Genomic DNA, 14,510 nt, shown 5'->3' with positions numbered 1-14,510 from the left:
CTGTCAAAGTCCTGTATGAGGAAGACCTATATTAAGCCATCCCTGTTCCGACCCAACTGTGGTTCCTCTCCCCTACCATCGGGAGAACCCCCAAGTTCACAACACCCCCAGCCTAGGTCGGAGACAGTATACTCAGGCCACATGGACCAGGGGGATCGGAGCCCAGAGGCAAGTGCCATCCAGGACTTGATTTCTTGAGTACAAAGTCAGGAAGCAGCACAGGGCCAGGTGATGCATTATCTCCAGGAACTATCTGGCCGGCTGGATCAAATTCAGACTTCTCTGGCTTCAGTAGTACCGGCCCCAGCTCCAGTGGTTGTCTCTAGTAATGTTCCATCCTCCTCTGGAATCAGGTCACGTCTTCAGCTCCCTACTCCTTCTCGCTATAATGGGAATCCAAAGAATTGCTGTGGTTTTCTCAATCAGTGCGAGGTACATTTTGAACTTCTTTCATATAACTTCCCTACTGATCGGTCCAAGGTGGCATACATTATTTCTTTGCTCGAGGGTACAGCGTTGGATTGGGTGTCTCCGTTATGGGAGCGATCTGATCCATTGGTTTCTAGTTACACCAATTTCATTATGTCATTCCGGAGGATCTTTAATGAGCCAGGCAGGACGACCGCTGCCTCTGCAGACTTGCTTCGTGTCCGACAAGGCTCTCGTTCAGTGGGACAGTATGTGATTAATTTTCAGACCATAGCCTCAGAACTGCGTTGGAATAATGATGCCCTTCGGCCTGCCTTTTGGAACGGGCTCTCCGATCGTCTAAAGGACGAGTTGGTCACTAGAGATTTGCCGGATTCTTTAGAACAGTTGATCTCGCTCTGTGTAAAGGGGGATCTTCGCATGCAGGAACGAGGTGGCGAACGTAGTCGGTCAGATTGATCAAGGGTTCGATCTTTTCCGTCTAAGCAAACGGTTATTCCAAGTCCTGATGAACCCATGCAGATTAATCGATCTCGGCTGTCCCCAGAAGAACGTCAGCGTCGTCGTGAGGGTAGACTCTGCCTCTACTGTGGAGCCGCGGATCATTTTCTCAAGTTTTGCAAGTCTCGTCCGGGAAACGGGCAGTCCTAGCTTGTTCCGGAGGAGTCGAGCTAGGGGTTTCTTCTAAACGTTCTCCGTCAGTGGACTGTTTACTCTCCGTGTCTCTGTTCTCCGAGTCAATAGCCAAACCCGTTAAGGCTCTGCTGGACTCAGGGGCTGCAGGAAATTTTATCTCCCTTTCCTGTGCTCAGAATCTGGGTTTTCAGCTACGGTCGGTCGAACGACCTATTACGTTGACTGCTATAAATGGTACCCAAATTTCTAACTATCTGATTTCAAGTTGTACAGTACCAATCAAACTGCAAGTGGGAGCTCTGCATCAAGAACATCTGGAGTTCCTAGTGATTCGGGAGATTCCCCACGATCTGGTTCTTGGCCTTCCTTGGCTTAAACTTCACAACCCTCACGTCGACTGGAGTTCGACACAAATAACATCTTGGAGTCCTTTTTGTCATTCAAATTGTGTCACCCCTGTCTATCCGCTCCGTGTATCTTCCAAGTCAGATGAAGGGCTCATTCCGGAGGCCTTTCGGGAATTTTCTGATGTGTTCTCGGAGCAAGCGGCCAATCTGCTACCACCGTATAGACCCTGGGACTGTCCCATTGAGCTCATTCCGGGGAAAATGCCACCTCGGGGTCGCACTTATCCCTTATCATTACCTGAGACCCAAGCTATGTTGGACTATATCAAGTCTAATCTGCAGAAAGGATTCATCCGCCCCTCTACCTCCCCGGCGGGGGCGGGTTTCTTTGTTGTGAAGAAGAAGGACGGAGGGCTAAGACCATGTATTGACTATCGTGGTCTAAATGATGTCACCATTAAGAATAAGTATCCTTTGCCGCTCATTACGGAGCTCTTTGATAGAGTTCGCGGAGCCCGAGTTTTCACCAAGCTTGATTTAAGGGGAGCTTATAATTTGATACGTATCCGACGGGGAGACGAATGGAAGACGGCCTTCAATACCAGGGACGGGCATTACGAGTACCTGGTAATGCCGTTTGGCCTCAGCAACGCCCCTGCCGTCTTCCAGGGATTCATTAACGAAGTCTTTCGGGATATGCTATACCTAAGTGTCGTGGTATATTTGGATGACATTCTGATATTTTCTAAAAATCTCACAGAGCACAGAATACAGGTCAAAGAGGTACTTCTTCGATTACGAGAGAATCATCTTTATGGCAAGATTTCCAAATGTACCTTTGAGGTTTCTTCTATTCCATTTCTTGGTTACATCATTTCGGGCATGGAGCTTCGTATGGATCCAGAGAAACTCACTGCCATCCGGGACTGGACTCAGCCTCTTTCTTTGAAAGCAGTACAACGATTTCTGGGCTTTGCAAATTACTACCGGAAATTCATAAAGGGATTCTCTACCATCGTGGCACCTATTACTGCCCTAACTAAGAAGGGTTCTGACCCAAGTCATTGGTCCTCCGAAGCTGTAGCAGCGTTCGCTCAGTTAAAGGCAGCCTTTATGTCCGCTCCAGTACTTCAGCAACCAAATTTTTCAAAACCATTCTTTTTGGAGGTTGATGCTTCCACGGTAGGCATAGGTGCGGTGCTTTCGCAGTACGCTCCAGATGGGAAGTTACATCCATGTGGTTTCCATTCTCGCAAATTCTCTCCTGCGGAAAATAATTACACCATTGGAGACAAAGAACTTTTGGCAATAAAATCTGCCTTGGAGGAATGGAGATATCTTTTGGAAGGTGCTAAACACCTAATTACAATTTTCACTGATCATAAGAATTTGCTGTACCTCAAGACGGCCCAGTGCTTGAATCCCCGTCAAGCTAGATGGGCGCTCTTCTTTACTCGGTTTTCGTTTGTCATTAAGTACCGGGCTGGGACTTTTAACACCAAGGCTGATGCTTTATCCCGTTCCTTAACAGCTTCGGATGAGGAGAATTCCATTGAGAAGGCTTTGATTCTCAGTCCAGTTTCTATGTCGGCGGCTCCCACCGCTCTGGGTCCTCCTCCTGGGAGAATGTCTGTGCCAGCTAAATTTCGACCAAGGTTGTTGCAGTGGGGTCATATTTCCAAGTTTTCCGGTCATCCTGGAGTTCAAAAGATGTGGGAGTTTCTACGAAGGTCTTACTGGTGGGACACTATGAAGAAGGATATTCAAGATTATGTCAACTCATGTCCTCAGTGTGCTCAGCACAAAATTCCTCGTTTGCCTCCTGCGGGGTTGTTGCATCCACTGTCTATTCCTCAGAGGTCTTGGACCCATATCTCTATGGGCTTTGTCACTGAATTGCCCCTCTCCAAGGGTCACAATACTGTCTGGGTAATTACCGACCGTTTCTCTAAGATGGCACATTTTGTACCTTTGACCGGGTTACCATCAGCTCCCAAGTTGGCTTTGTTATTTATCCGAGAACATTTCCGCCTGCACGGCTTACCTCAGAAAATCGTCTCTGACCGGGGGGTACAATTCACGGCAAGATTCTGGAGAGCTCTCTGTACGGCCTTACAAATAAAACTCAAGCTTTCATCCGCTTACCATCCACAGACCAACGGGCAAACTGAACGCGTCAATCAAGATTTAGAGACGTTTCTCCGTGTTTATCTCTCTCCCTCGCAAGATGATTGGGTGGAACTGTTGCCATGGGCCGAGTTTGCCCATAATCATCTGTACCACTCTTCGACTGTTGAGTCCCCATTTTTCATTAATTATGGGTTCCATCCTCAAGTTCCTGAATTACCCATTTGTCCTCCGGAGGATGTTCCTGCTGCAGCCTCTACTCTTCGGCACTTCAGTCAAATTTGGAGTCGAGTTCATGCTAATCTCAAGAGAGTCTCCGGCCGCTATAAGTTCTTTGCGGATAGGAAGCGACGAGCAGCTCCCCAATACAAGGTTGGTGACGGGGTATGGCTCTCCACCCGCAACCTCCGGTTAAGGGTGCCCACTATGAAGTTCGCCCAAAAGTTTATAGGTCCTTACCCCATGTTACAAGTCCTGAATCCGGTTGTCTGCAAATTGGGATTGCCTTCCCACCTCCGGATACCAAACTCCTTGTTTCTTTCCTTCGCCCCCTTATTTTAAACCGGTTCCATTTAAAGTCCCCGAGGCCAACCTCTGCAGAGTCTGAAGCTGGAACGTACTTTGAAATCAAAGCTATTCTTGACTCTCGTTATCTTCACAAGAATCTACAGTATTTAGTAGAGTGGAAAGGTTTTGGCCCCGAGGAGAGGAGCTGGGTCAAGGCTACTGAAGTTATGGCTCCCCGACTGGTGCGTATTTTCCATTCCAGACATCCAACAAAACCTGGAAAGTGTCCGGGGGCCACTCCTGGAGGAGGGGGTACTGTCACACGCCATAGGCGGCATTCACCGCGCTTACCCCTGCGTGCCTGCTGGTCTGTGTTGCGGCCTCCGCCTTCAGTGGTCCACGGGCTCTAGCGTCTGGCTGGCGTGGCTCCCGGCGGTTCCCCGGGGCAGGGGCGCCGCCATGACACCCGGCATCACGTGGGCGGGGAGCAGGTGACGTCATCAGACTGTACCGCCAATCCAGCAGAGGCGCGAGATTCAAAGTCAGACGCCGGGCAGAGCCTCGGCGCCTGAGTATCGTCTTTTCCCCTGACGTGGATGCCAGTGCTCCTGTTCCTGATGGATCTCTCTGCAGTCGTACCCCAGTGTCTCCGGCACTTCCAGGTGCCAGTTGCTGCACAGTTCAGCGTATACTGCGGCTGGTGTGTTCCTCTGCAATCCAGTCACCAGTGCTTCTTGGAGTCAGTGTGTGCTGCGGGCTAACCAACGCTCCCAAGTTTTGCATGTTGCCAGTGTCTTTAACCACTGCTCTCAAGTTCTACAAATCATCAGTGTCTTTAATCACCGCTCTCAAGTCATACAAATCATCAGTGTCTTTAACCACCGTTCTCAAGTTCTACAAGTCATCAGTGTCTTTAATCACCGCTCTCAAGTCAAACAAATCATCAGTGTCTTTAACCAACGCTCTCAAGTCATACAAATCATCTGTGTCTTTAACCACCATTCTCAAGTTCTACAAATCATCAGTGTCTTTAACCACCACTCCCAAGTTCTATAAATCATCAGTATCTTCAGTCACCGCTCTCAAGTTATACAAAACATCAGTGTCTTTAACCACCGCTCACAAGTGTTCCAAATCATCAGAGTCTTTAATCACCGTTCACCAGCATTTCAAATCACCAGTATCTTTAAAAACATCACTTACAAGTTCTTCATTCATTGTTATCTTGTACCAACACTCACAAGTACTTCTGTTCCTGGAATCCTTAGCATTGCTTACAAGTTCTCCTATAGGCCTGGACATTTCCCCATACGTTCCTTCTCTGCTATGTGACATTGTGCTACTCTCTTCCTGCAATAAAGTTCTTTAATATTTTCAGCAAGCTTTACTGTCAGAGTCCTGTATGAGGAAGACCTATATTAAGCCATCCCTGTTCCGACCCAAATGTGGTTCCTCTCCCCTACCATCGGGAGAACCCCCGAGTTCACAACACCCCCAGCCTAGGTTGGTGACATTTACCCTTGGTTTATCAGCTTGTTGACTTGTAGAAGCTGTAGGGACTATACCATAGGATGGGAGCTGCATGCATGGGTTAATCGTGTACCCTATTCCTGCGGTTGGAGCTGCAGGGGCCAACCTGTCAGCTATACTGGATAAAGTCTGTGCAAATAAGGCCCAAGGTGGATCTATTTGTTGTTGAACAGGGATCTGTCTTGCAGTCTGCTGAAATGAAAAACAATTTGCACACAACCCATTATTTCCTAAGGATTGAGTTATTAACCCCACCTTGCAGGATAAACATGTTTTGAGTTTTGGTGTTACTGTTGTAAGCTCTTAGACATGATAAATAATCAACTCTTTCAGTTACTACACCATCTGTGACTGAAAACACTTTATATTGCATAAAAAGTGATAACAATCCAATCCCAACCCAAGCACCAGCATTGAGGTTCAGAAAAAACACTGACAAACATATATAAAGTCAGCAATCACACTAGCAGTCAGCCACATGATATTATTAGTCATATGAGCATATTATCAACTACAAACGCATTTCAAGTATGTAGGCGTACATATACTGTTATCTGTACTATACAGTCATCTTCTTGTATTCAGACACAATTGCGGAGAAAACCACAGCATTGTACAAAACTCATATGCAATAGGCACTAAACTTAACTATTCGTACTAACACAGTAGATAGAAATTTAGTGCTGTATAACCCTTACTTTGTAGAGTGGGATACAGGGAGACTCACCCCACTTCCAGGATCGATCAATACGTTAGCAAACCACTGAGTGGATCCAGACGCTACTAGTGTACACTGCCGCTACGGTATTTTTATTGGACACAGACGCTCAGTGAACGTTTTAATGTATGCAGACGCTCATGTCTGCGACCCAGTCTCTTAGCGGTAATCTTAGTGTATACAGACGCAGCAGCCCATGCTGCGACCGAGTCCCCTCGTGGTAGCGTCTGAGACAGAAGTGAGGCAATCAGTTCATGGCAGGAGACGCACGGTAACTGGTCATGAACTGGGGGGAGGGGCGACCAGTAGAGCGTCTGACTCCCCACTGCTGACATCAACTCTAGGGATCGCGGCCTCAAACTAATCCTGGCGCCTTATGATCCCTAAAGCCTAGCGCTAGAGCACCCGTGGTGATGGCGCGCCAGCTACTGTTTGGTAGTCTCCTCCCAAATCAGTGCGGATGTGTCCGAATTGCCCCTCTAAGCGAAACCAATGCCTTACCTTCTCCCCGTGCTCCGGCCACAGCCTGGTTACGTTTGCTGGACCTGCTAGTAACATCCGACACAGACACCCGTCGAGACAGTACTTGTACCGTGGGTAAGCATTGTTGCACCCGGCGGAGAGTTGTTGGAGCGACTCTTTCTAATATGCGTGTAAGACGCTGTTAGGAAAGATCACTCAAAAAATGGTAAGACTATAAAAATAAATCAAATTTATAGCTTAGGGCTACCAAACACCAAAGCCCTGTGATCTTGGTCCGACTCCTGCCGCACCAAACTAAAAACTGATTTGACTGAGTCAGTGGGCGGGATTATATGGATGAGCCCGGTGCATCCTGGGAGGCCACAAAGTTTGTGATCGATTTGGTGCCAATCTGCTGTCGCTCCAGTATATCCCAATGTTATCCTGTGGATAACCTGTGGACCCATCCAGAGAAATCCAAAACAGTATATCCTGTGAAACACTATATATATATATATATATATATATATATATATATATGACCCTGACGCACTTAGCCCCCTTCAGGGTACAGAATATAGGGATAGCAATACGTGTGAGATACACTGAATGGAAACCATACAGCAGCTATTGGCACACAGTCACATGTACAATGCAGAAATTATTACATACAACAATAAAACTGCACTGGACTAGCAATACTACGTAAAGCTATGTATGGATACAGATATAACAATGCACAGTAAACACTGGATGTTGTCAAAGTCGAAAAATATTGCAGTACACACATCACGTACAAACTACACACAGATGGCCTCCGTGCGTGTACTTGTTCTGCCGTGCGTGCGCATATTCGCAATTTGCGTATGGTCGCTCCCGCGGTCCTGCGCATTAGCGCATGGTATGAGTATTTACGGTAGAGTTTGTGGATGCATGGAAAAGCTATCAAAACACATTACATATTTAATCCAAATAGTGCACAATGTACATAGTCTCCCTGCATCACACCAGCAAGTTACAACAGTTTAAATGGTATCAGAACAAAGGGATTCACCTTTACAGGATAGGAGGGGACAGAACAAGGTTATAAGGTGGTGTTTGGTATCCAGCTGTAGGGTATTTTAAAGGTAATATTCCGGTGTTGGCTTGCAGAAGATCGCACGTTCCTGCGAATAGTTATGTGCAGGAGCAGAATATAGATATAAACTGTATTTACTGTACATTAGGTATGCGGTGGGAACCCAGAGGAGACCACCCACAAGTGCATCTTGAACAGACATCGCCCACCTATTCAAACCAACCTATGACCTCTCCTGTACTGTAAATGACAATCCCTGTGTCCAATGGACAAAGAGATTACAGTATCCATTGTGTTAAATTTTGGAAGATTATATAAAAGGAGCCAGCTGCAGGCCTGGTCGCTCTTTCTCTCTCTCTCTCAAGACTCACAAAGTTATCTATCTAGATGACCGAGGACCAGACTGGGTAGCGCGGCAAAATTCAAACAAGTATGTACCATTGACTGTAGCCATTATTTTATTGTATTGTATTGCTTTGTGATTGTAACCCCCTTTCAGTAATAATATACTTTGGTGTCGGAACCCAGCAGTTTAAATACAAATCTGGTGTCGTGTTTTCTTTTCCCTGCTAAGGTTTAAAGTGTATTACTATCGCATGCATATCTGTTAAGGGTTCACTGTGTAACTTTGGGTGTGTACGCGCTGTGTGTACTTTGTATAGCCAGCGCAGCATTTGTACGCAAAGCCCGTACACAGTACGGGACTCTGTACGCTAATGGTGTAATAACTACGTAGGTTGTGGATTAAGTATAGCGGCCGCAGCGGCTTCATTTAAAGTGTATGAAATGTCCACATACTCACAGCCTAACAGATCATAGCAGACTTAATCTATCAGCAAAGGGTGGACAGTAAGTATCCTACGTAACCTTTTCGTGGTCGATGGATACACTAAAAACCCTACTTGTGTGCTGATTAGATGACGTCTGCTCTGTATGGTTTGCAGAGGTGCTGGTAGAACCTGTAATACAACAGGAAAAAAGCTATTTAAAAATCTGTGAATTTTTTTTGGCGCCAAATAGCGTACACAAAAGGCACCCATACTTTGCATACCCTCTCACATTGTTGCCATAAAACTCAGATTGCTAATTTCATTTAGATCTGTGTGAAACCGGAGATATTTGTTGCTATATAGTTAAAAATAAAATAAGTGTTTAAGGAAGTAAGTGTAAAGACACAAACTCAGTCTGGCCTGGTTGTAAAGGTTTATACAGAAAAAAAACTGGGTGTTGTGTTAAGTGAGCGATTATAGTTAGCATTGCTCACATTTATAGAAGTTGTGGGATTTGTTTTACTGCAGATGCACGGTTTTGTACATGTGTCTCGGACAAAGTACAGGACTGCGCAAGCAGCGTAAAAAGACACGCACAGTCGTGTGTTTACGCAAAGTGCATAAGAAGTGTGGGCGATAAGTCCAAATTACACAATAGTGTCGTTTAGTTCAAAGGTGGGACATTAGCCATGCTACAATAGCACAAAACTACTCGGTTTCTAAAGCAGATTAGTATAAAACTTTTGTTTAAACTGTATTGCCTCTGGGGTAAAGCTGCCTATCTGAATGAATTAAAATTTTCTGTACAGAAAAACCAAAGTGTACTTAAGTGAGCGAACGTAGGAATGAGTGGATTTGAACCCCGGAAATCGGGCCCCGTGGTACACCAAGTAAGTGGAGGCTTGGTGGCGTGAGGCGGCTGACTCACGTTAATATAGATTGAAATATGCAAATCGTGAGGAGATTTGCAGAGGAGCGTAATAGGGAATTGTGCATTGCGTAGTATTGAAGTAAAAAGGTTTTTGTTACGCTCCGAGCTGAGGGTCGCAGTTTGTACATCGACTCGTGGTTGTACGGCAGATAGGTAACAAGTACCTATAAGCTGTGCGATTGGACCGCGCGTTTGTGGGTGTAATATATAGCTCAACTTGATACCCCTTTTATGAGCTTTTTGCGTAGAATCGCGGTATCATTAGCGCTGTATAGAGCATACGCAAGCGTGATTTGTGTATAAGAGTATAGGGAGTTTTCGCTGGTCTCTCTCAGGAAAATCTCCAGCGGCAGATATTTACTGGAAAAGGTAAGTCACTCCTAACAACTTCCAGTAAATAGAAACTAGATAGGGCCTCACTGGGTACGCGGTGGTCACTATTGGAGTGAGTCGTGGTACTCAGCGGAGAAGGAGCGAGTGAAAGCGCTAGGTGTCTTTCACCGTCTATCTGCGGTGTGCATTGGGGATTGCGTTTATTGGCAAAGAGTCCGCGATGGGATCCAATTGCACAAGCAGTGGGCGTTTGGTAGCTAGGGTTCAGGCTGAAGAATTGTGACCGAAAGGATCAGCAAGGTTTATTATGTGTGAAAAGTATGGATCACACACGGAGGCTTTTTGCAATGAATGGTTATGTATGACTGACAAAGATAGGGTACCATTCCCTAAGGTGGGCAGCTTTGAACCCGAGGTGCTGCAGAATGTAAGCAGTAAAATATGTCTTCTTAAATCCAGAAAACAAAGGATTAGACATAATGATTGTTTACATTTATGGCATCAGGAGGGGGAGATGCAAAGGGAACAAACTCGTAAAGCAGGTTCCAAACTTAGCAGGAATGGTGACACGAACCCATCATTACCGACACAGGTCGAAGGGAATAAGATGGCTACAATCAATGGTTCATCTGTAAATGATAGTAGTATGCAAGAGCAATGTATTAACCCTAACCTTTGCAAGTTGTATCCTGTTTTGAAGTCTTTTCAAGGTCAAAGGTCACAGGAAGATGAAGGATCCAGCCAAATCACAGCTCTTATTCAGGCAGTCGCGTTGCTGGAAAGTCAGGTGGGGCCTGTCCATCCAGTTAGAGCAGTACCAGTGTTCCCCACTGAAAGAACTGGTGAGGTCACAGCTACCGGTAAGTGTGAGACGGGTCATTGCACAGAGACAACAACACCCTACAGTAAACAGATTAGAAACGGAGCGGTAGGATTACATCCTGTCTTGGAAATAGTAACTCCCAATGGGGGAACCGATAGTCAAGGAGTAATCCTCACCAGGAATAATGCAATGTATTGCCCGTGGTCCAGAGCTGAGCTGCGGTCAATCATTTCAGAATTCCCCGATCCCCGGGAGTATTTAGCCAGATGTCAAAAGTTTATCAGAGATCTGGGTAATGCTTATGAATCAGCTAATAAAGATTGGCGGATACTTTTAAAAGCGTGCCTACCCCCTAATATTGACACCCAAAAAAAAATATCACTGATTGTAGGTTAGAGTCGGATAGTCCTATGACTGACGGAAACAATCAGGAGAATATAGAACGAATTAATAGGCAACTAGAGTTGTGTTTCCCCATTACTGTTAAGTGGAGAAGAATTTTCTCCATAAAACAGAGGGAAAATGAAATGGCATCTGAATATTTCCATCGGGCCCTGCAAATAATGGATAGATACATTGAGGTATCAGATACAGGGAACGATGCGAATTATAGGGAACTGGCTGTCTCTGTGCTAATGAACGGACTCAATAAGGCAGTTAGGGACAGGGAACAAGCATCTTTGCCTAATTGGAGAGGGGCCACAGTAGCTTGTCTTAGAGCATGCGCAATTGAACATCATAAGAATATTGCTAGGCGTAGAAAACAGCAGGAGGAGAAGCTGATGACAATAAGTCTACAGGCTCTTGCAGCAAAGCCTCATCAACCTAAACCCCAAAACCCGGATAGTAGGAAAAAACCTGGGATATGTTACACTTGTAGGAAGGAAGGGCATTTTACCAGAGATTGTAGGTATAGTAGAACACATAGTCAATATAGACCCCTAGACAGAGAAAACAAGCCACAGTATTAAACACATAGACGGGATCAAGGGACATATAGTAAGGAATCACGAGCCATATAGAAAACACAGATTCGATTAATGGGAAGAACAGAATAAATGCAACTTTACCCTTTTGACAGAACTTGCTGGGGTTAAAAGGAGGCCTCTAAACTTTTGCATCTCTCTCTAGCAGAAATGGTCCCTGATTAACATAACAGGAGTTTTGTTAGAGATGATATACATATACTATGCTCCCGCGCAGGAAGCACAAAAGTATGTTGGATACCCACGGAGACTAACGTTGCATTTCACTGTTCTAGATGCATGTCCATCACAGGTAGAGAAAATTATCTCACAGATACCGGGTTCCCTATGAACTTAGGATGGACAGGACACTGGATTGATGGCTGGGATAGTCCCAGTAGAGCAGTGGTTCTCAAACTCGGTCCTCAGGACCCCACACAGTGCATGTTTTGCAGGTAACCCAGCAGGTGCACAGGTGTATTATTTACTCACTGACACATTTTAAAAGGTCCACAGGTGGAGCTAATTATTTCACTTGTGATTCTGTGAGGAGACCTGAAAAACATGCACTGTGTGGGGTCCTGAGGACCGAGTTTGAGAACCTGTGCAGTAGAGATAAGACACACACAATTTTTTTTAGGGGTATAGACAGTAGAGAATCACTTCCCCATAGTGCCCAATCCAGTTGTCAAATTTTATAAAATCCTCTTTGCCTCTACAAACTTATCTGTTACTAACATCTATGTGATTTCCCTTCAAAGTTTCCACCTCATTTCTTACATTCACCAACAGGAGGGTACAATACATGGACCCGATTACAGTTCAAACGCCACATGCCTAATCGGTACTTCAGAGCTCTGCCCAAATCCAGTATATCTCACCAGCACAAGGACACCAGTATTAATGCAGTGTGCCTGGTCATGCACAAAGGGTGGAGAATGAGAATACTGGTGAAGGGAGACTGTGTATAGACACCGATATGCATGATTGTGTGACAGCCTGTTGGTGAATGCCAAACCTGACTTTTTTCTTTTCTTTATTTACTATTTTTTCCTCTCTCTCCTCTCATCCAGAGACGGTTTACTTCACACAACTGATAACACACAAAAGTAAATTAAAATTAAAAAAAATTGTGTTTCTTTACAGGAAGAGGCAGTCTGGAGGACAAAGGGATATGGCCAGGAGTCCTCAGGACTGTGGGCAGGTGGACACGGTAAGCCAGTAGCCCCCAGAGCATATCTTCCAAGTCCCATAGAGGGTGTTAGTTTATGAACTAGCATATGCAGAAGCGTGGAAAACGCGGCCCACAGCGGGTCATTATTTGCCCCCGTTGCCACCGTCCCACTGGGGGGCAAGGAGCCCCCAGAACCAGAGCCCAAAGCTGCTATATTCTCCTCATAGGTATCTGCGGCTTCAGCAACACCGGCAGTGTGTTCAGCCCCAGAACCGTTACCCTCAGAAGCAGACATGATATAACTTGCAGTATCAGGTAACACAGTACAATTTATCTAAAAGTAAAAATTTGAATATAGCTTGGGCGCTACCACCTCAAATGTATATAACAATATTTGAAAATAATGAACAATGTTGAGAAATAATGAGAGAGTCTGTTATAGTGTCCCAGAGAAATTTCTTTGTTCTTCCACAGGTTCACTTTCCTCCAATCAATCTTCAAAGCAGAAAACTTCTTATAAAATAAGTGTCCATGCAAAAAAATAAAAAAAAGCACATATAGTGTAGTATTTTGGTTTAAAAATCGACAATTTATTTTACAATTCAAAGAATGTATAAAAAGTAGGTGCACTTTTACATCAAAATAAAAGTGAAAGCATTCACTTAACGTTAGTAAAATTGGAACCGTACCGTGCCAAGCTCCTAGTATGGAGCAATGGAGAGAGCAAAAATTTTTGGAGTTTCCAGTATTCCTCCTTACTCCTTCCAAGCTATACACCGGCAGCAGGACCAGGTAAGTTCCTTTTCAGATGTGGATGCAGGTAGATGGATCAATGAGCAGCCAACGCGTTTCGAGTTCTTATTAACTCTTCCTCAGGGCAGAATGATCCATACCTGCATGCATCCCCTTTTATACTAAAAATAACCCGGAAGTGAATCCTCAATTTCCTGTTTACTAATGACTTAAAAATTCCAAATCAAAACAGCTCATCATGCTTATATACATGTGGATCATTAATTAATAAGTTATATTACATAAAAATCATTATTTACACGAGTATTTTAATTACTTCCTGTAGGTTAAATGCCACTCACAGTAGTGTCACCTTAAGTCATGAAACAAAGTCCCATTTATAACACACAATCCACCACTGCAGCGCTTCTTTATCAAATCGCCACCCTCATAAAGCAAATAGACTACATCTAAATAGCTTTGTTATGTATCGGAACGCTATGCGTTCCACGATCGCTTAACCGGAAGTTTTGTGCGTTCCACCGGTCTTTCCGATGACGCCCTTCCGTTTCTCTAATAAAGAGCGCTCTGCGTTCCACGGTAACTCCGCTGGAGAACGTATGCGTTCCACTGGTCTAAACAGGGTGCCACACCGCTTCCTGACACCGCGGTACACCCCACTTATAATGCTATGGGGACCAAGTTCGCGCCTAGTTACGCTAACCTCTTCATGGCATATTGGGAGAATACCCATGTTTGGGAAAATGCGGCTATGGCGTCAAACTTGGTCCTCTGGCAAAGATTCAACGATGATATTATACTTTTATGGGAAGGCTCAGAAGACGATCTATTGAATCTGTGCAAGGATTTAAATAGAACAGATGCCGGTATTAATTTAACCTTTGATATAAATAAAACTAGTATCAATTTTCTTGACATAACTATCTA

This window comes from Pseudophryne corroboree, chromosome 6, assembly GCF_028390025.1.
Source record: "Pseudophryne corroboree isolate aPseCor3 chromosome 6, aPseCor3.hap2, whole genome shotgun sequence".
In the NCBI taxonomy this organism is placed as follows: Eukaryota; Metazoa; Chordata; class Amphibia; order Anura; family Myobatrachidae; genus Pseudophryne; species Pseudophryne corroboree.
Note: the sequence above shows the minus strand (reverse complement) of the source record.